This window comes from Juglans regia, chromosome 4 (assembly GCF_001411555.2).
Source record: "Juglans regia cultivar Chandler chromosome 4, Walnut 2.0, whole genome shotgun sequence".
Classification (NCBI taxonomy): Eukaryota; Viridiplantae; Streptophyta; class Magnoliopsida; order Fagales; family Juglandaceae; genus Juglans; species Juglans regia.
Genome location: NC_049904.1, coordinates 1,869,184 through 1,875,183, shown reverse-complemented (window position 1 = coordinate 1,875,183; position 6,000 = coordinate 1,869,184). Strand labels below are relative to the sequence as shown.

General features: G+C 44.2%; 1 long non-coding RNA gene across 1 annotated transcript; it reads left to right on the top strand.

Annotated features, from left to right (window-relative positions):
• Positions 1–4,640: 4,640 nt before the first annotated feature.
• LOC108995120 lies at positions 4,641–5,640 on the top strand. The gene is made up of 2 exons (XR_001996815.2): positions 4,641–4,727; positions 4,834–5,640. It is a non-coding gene; the product is annotated as an uncharacterized LOC108995120 (long non-coding RNA).
• Positions 5,641–6,000: the final 360 nt, after the last annotated feature.

Here is a 6,000-nt window from a genome sequence, read left to right as displayed (position 1 = left end):
AAAAACATTTTTTAATTAATTCAAATGCAATTCACTACAAGAAAAATGAATTTTTGTGACTATTTAATTACGGCGAAAAGGTTATTTATGTTCAAAACATACTTATTTTAATTGTAAATAGTTATTTTGTTGAAATTAAATTATCACAAATAAATAATTTTTTTTGTAGTAATTATTATATGTGACTATAAGAAAGTCAGCTGTAAAATTTCAAGTTTAGACTAGTATATTCTGCATGTGCACGTGTTACTAATTTATAGGTAGTCAAATGCATTCTATGTCCAGTCAAAGCTTTTAGAAGCAGACACATGAAATTAAACAGTCCACTATGAGTTCATTAAAAGTTTAAGAACATGTACTTTAATTTGGCCTCTTCTCAATCAAATCTTGTTCAAGTTTTCAGTGATGAGAAATTCTCATGCATGAAGTTTGTGCCTTTGGAACAGCTCTAGTATTTTCCTTGCTGATGTGTTTTCAAATGAAAGTACCTAAAGAATGTTTTGCCCCAACGAGGGGGATATATATATTCATGGCCGAAGTGATCCCCTAGTAAGCTCATCGTGGTTCGGCCCGACCCTGGGAAAGGCTTTCCTCACAGTACACCGCGAATTCCCACTATACTCATGTGGTGAGAACTCAAAATGTCTCCTTTCACTTTTCTCAAGTAAATTCCCCTTGGTGCATGTTCGGCACCTCGCGACTATTTGGCTGCACTATCAATGACTTGACGACGCCTCAAGTTCTTCCCACCCCTTTGTTATCCGACAGTTCTGTGCGGGGGGGGGGAGGTCTGCCCACGCATTGGTCTGCGTATTGGACCATGCTTCCCACGCGCCCGTCATTTGCTCTTTGTGCTTTCGTGGGTTCTCATCGGTTGGGTTCCACAATGCCACTTCGTGCGTTTCTCGAGACCTGGCATGTCCCTTGGATTTCTGGCTCGGGGTCGCTTCGTTGTCTGTAGAATGCCAACCATCACATCCTCCTCTATATAAAGCCCCCTCCTTTCCCTCATTTTCTACGATTTCTGCTTCTCATCCTCCTGCACTTTTATTCGGGCCTTCCTTCTTAGTTCCTCCCCTTTCACTTTCTTGCTTCGTTCATTCTTCCTTCTGGTTCCCAATGGCTCCCAAAGGATCTTCCGACGCTCGTTATTTGTACTTTGCCAGGCGGAGCTAGGAGACGTCGGTCTCTGCTAATGACCTTTGTGCTCTAAGGAGGATGTATGACATTCCAGAATCAGCGATGCGTAGCCGTGGTTGGACTCTGATGGGATGGCATCTCGGGTTGTGCTCTATCCCTTGATGTTTACGAACGGCCTTCAACTTCCATTCTACCACCCCATCCAGGACGTCCTCAACTTTCTGGGGTTGGCCCTAGCACAACTCCACCCGAATGCCTAATGGCTTTTGGTTGCCAGCTGTGTGATCTTCCGGAGGGTGCTCAACTCCGGTCCTGAGACGCTCGGGAGTTTCTATCAATGTACCAGGTACTATGCCTCGATGGGAGCTTATGTAGCTTCCAGGCGCGTTCCTCCGAGAAGCTCATTGCTAGCCTAGAGAAGCGACATTCCCACATCAAGAACTGGTCCCGACAATTCTTCTTCATCTCTGGCTCAGGATGGAAGTATCCCGAGGGGGAGTAGGTCCACTAGGAGCTCCTGTTCGAAGACATTTGATCGTACGTGCCCATTAGTAAGAGCTTGTCCATCAGGTTGAACAAGAGGGAGGAGGTGAGGTTGGCGACTATGTTAGCTTGGGTGGGTACGCCCCCTTGACATTGAGACCGACGTGGTGTTAACTATTGCCAACATCACGAGATTTATGTCCTCCCTCGACAGTTCGTATGTTCTTGGTCGGGATTTCTTGGAAGCTCCCCCTTCGCTCCAGAGTTAGAAACGCCACTCCAGCCGTCTCGCAGCAGGTGATAAGAAAAAGCGTCATCGGGCGGGTCGTAATGCTATCGGTGGTCTAGGCATGAGGTTGGGGGTTCCAATTCCCACCCCATCCCGAGGGGCAACATGATTGGCGAGGCTTCCGGTAGTGAGGTTTGGGGTTCTCGGTCTTGTGCTGGGATCCCCATTCCACCTTCTCGAAGGGCCCTTGTGCAGGAGCCACAACACCCCTCTTTGTACCACTTGTGGCCCTATCGTCTTTAGATCACGTCATCGTAGAGGAGGAAGGTGACAATGGCCTTCAAATGACCTTCTTCAATGCCTTCATCAAACTTGCAACCCTTGGGCTTGTACTGGAGGTTGGGTCTTTCCCTTCCTTTGAAGAATCGCTCCTACCGGAGGACCCCATTCCTCCAATCATAGGGGCCGAAGCTCCCCCTGCCCCTTCAAGTTCTCAACTGACTGATCGGGAAAAGGTCGGGTCAAGTTCTCCTTTCGTCGTGGAGTTGAGCGACGGCTGTGTGTTCATCTCATCACCTTCCCTCGGCTACTCTCCAGAACCAAAAGTCGGTTCCTACTTGGCTTTAGATGAAGCGGTGCCACAACCTTCTATTGTCGGTGAGCCAGATTTTCCTAAGGTGGAGGTCGTCTCCAAGACAGAAGAAGTGTTTGCGTAGGTTAAAGCTCTTGTGACCACTGTAGGCCCCTCCCTGGGGCCCATTGCCTTTGAGGAGACGGTGTTGGTGGAGCCCAAGGCCTGAGCTGACGAGATTCAAGGTCGTGGGTGAAGCGTCGGAGGATCGCGACAATGGCCCCTCCTTTGAATCTGTTCTGGATGAGCCCAGGCCCTCGTGGTAGTTGGGGGGTGTCAGGCCGCCCCCACACGCCGAGGCAAAAAGGCCCCAAAAGACTGGTCTGGGCTTTGAGAGGGCTCGGATCAAAGCGATTGGTCTGGGAATGTGTCGTTGCCCACATGTGATGGATGCGCTTCTATAGGATATATCTCAGAGATGACGCCACTGTTGATGTCGTGTTTCACAATCCGAGCAACTCCCCACGATGGGTCGATCTATTCCTACAAATATGAGAGAAATCAGGGCTCGGGGTGATGAGAAACACCTCTGATACCTAAGTCAGCTTGGGTTCTCAGTTTGTGATTTAAGGGAGCTTCAAATGAAAGTGCCTAAAGAGTTTTTTGTCCTAGCGAAGGGGATATATATATATATATATATATATATATATATATACCTGGTCGGAGTGGTCCCCTGGCAAGCTGATCGTGGCCATGTTGTTTTGTATTCAGGTCGTGCCTCCTTCCCATGTTCTACCAAGCAACAGGTCGTCCATGCCCGATCATGGTAACAGTTGACAATGCAGGGTGCACGTCATGGCGTGCCCGCCCCCGACCTTCATTAAATGCGGCATGGTTTCGTCCTGGCGCACCCACCTTCCAGGTTTATCTAGCCGTCGATGTTTAGTGACCAGGGTTGTCTCTGACACTGTGTATGGGGATTGTCGGCCAGGAGTGGTATTAGACCTTCTGACCCAAGGATCCACGTTCTATGCATCCTACTTCGCTGCCTTCTTTGGGTCTCTTGGGCCGTCCTTGCACTTCTCGGCCCGGCCCATCCTATCCTTCCATACTAATTTCCTACTATCAGACTACTCTTAAGCCCATCGATGCTTTACGGGCTGGACCCGTGTGATTCGGCCCGACCTGGGATGGTCTCCCTCACATTAATTCTCATTAATGAACACAAGTCAAAAACTCTAAATGCAGATGAGGCCATGCAGTTTCACCAATTGAGTCAGCATGAACATCATTCTCTAAAAGGTACATGCAGGATACTGTATTCTGAACCAAGAGAATTCCAATATTTCTTACTACCTCCCTACTGGAGCCACTTAACCATGCAAAAAATCAAAAACAAAAGGGCCAAGAACGATGCAACTTGTTCTATTTTGTTTGGGTTCAGATGTTAACTTGCTAGCTGTTTTCATCCACAAAAACATCTAATGGTAATGGGAGTAACCGTATCACGCTGTAATCTTTGCAATGATTCACCTCTCAATGCTTTGTTTGTATCGTGTTTATGTCACTTTCGTATTGCCGTGATGCGAAAGATCAAGACCAACTTGCATAATTTACAGCCAAAGTAATTAATTTCTTGTGGCCATAGCTAGCTAGCTTTGCTTGCGGTTATAACCACGTACGTACAGGATCGAGCTACATAGTCCATAAGATCAGAAGAACGTACAAATCACCTCCTCCGTACACGTAGCACTGTGGCATGCATGGAAAGTACCCTTCCTGGAAACTTCCCAAGTCTGTCCGTACAAAACCAGACGGTTGTCATGACCCTAACATGTCACATGATATGATACGCTCGAGAAAACATATAGAAAGGACAAAACTGCTAATTAACATGTTATGGATGTTCGAAAGGCAAGTTTTGCTAACAAATTAATTAACTTAATTTGCATGATAAGCGTATAATTAATTTACCAGCTTCCTTGTTACATGATCAGTAATTTATTATTAACGCACTAATGTTTAAAATAAGGCATATTAATTATGGTTTCCCCACAAGAAAATCGTGGCATGAAAACTGCACAAAGTGCCAAGGCAAGGAAAGTAGAAAGAAGCTTCGCTAGCTATAATATGCAGGTAGAAGTAGATAAAGCAAAATTAGTCTTCAGGCCGGTGTCTATATACATATATATATATATATAAGATCATATTTGCAACACCAAATTGTGGCTATATATGTATATATATGGATGAAATATTTGGCTGCATCAACACGAGTTTTTTTGGGCATTCTACTCAAGGAAGGTTAGTACTGCTTAATCACGGGTAATATTATATGCTATATATATATATATATATATATATATATATATATATATATATCGCTTTATCATCTGTTTTTTGGATTCAGATCATCAAGCATGGCGAGTTTACAACCATTTTCTTGCCGACACACATTATTCGGTGCAATTTTGTTTGTTTTCATCTTTTTGGGTAATGCTTATATATATAGTTTTTAAGCTTTTGATCAGGTGGGAAGAGGTGTGTGCTGTTGTTACAGGCGATTTGCATGCATTCGGCTCCTGTGTCATCAAGAAATGGCCAGAGATCACAGGCCCACTGCAGATTTCATGTTAAGGGCATGCAAAAGATCAAATAGATTTTTTTGTCGTCCCCATGCATCAATATATATATATATATATATATATGCCACTAGAATGCGTGAGATAACCCCGAACTGATGCCCACCTTTCCTATAATTGATCTCTTCACCTCTTTCATGTATAGATTATGATCAACTTGAGTCCAGAACCAACCCACATGGACGCGGAATGGATGCATATGCAGTCCCATCCCAATCTAGGTTAACGTTGAGCCTGAGCACCAAAGTCCAAAATATATTTGCCCCCACCCTACATGTGTTACGCAGCTTCCGCGAAGCTTCGTCTTTCTACCTCAGCATTACCGGACGGTTCTGTACGGACAGTTGCTATATGTGTATTTTTTTCACTTCCATATGATATATATATATAGCAGCTGAAAAACACATATATATATATATGTATGTAATTTGTGGTGTCAAAGTGTAAATATGATTCTGAAAGTGTATAACTTGATTGCTTGGTCGAAGTCCTGATCTACTCTTCAGAACGTTGAAACGTCAACCTTGTGGTAGTCTTTTGGGGATTAATGCAGTTGATCACGCAATACTGGAAAACCTCTGATTTCCTCTTTCCAGTAATATATATATATATGGAGAGAGAGAGAGAGAGAGAGAGAGAGTGCATATATACCACACGTGACATGTCTTTTGTTTGCATGCAGTACTGCTGGGGATGTCGATGTATATATATTTCTACGCTATAGAACCTCTACTTCGTTAGGATATTATCGCCACGTGTGATTTAGAACTTGGCATTGGTTCTCACTTCTCTCTGTGGTTTAATTAGAAGTTTGAACTTGATATTAGTTCCATCTTAAGGATTTTGTCTGATTAGAGTATATAGCCTATAAACATGCTTGTATGATAACTCCTCAATCCATTTTGATTGTTGAGTTTCCGAGATTATTTGAGAGG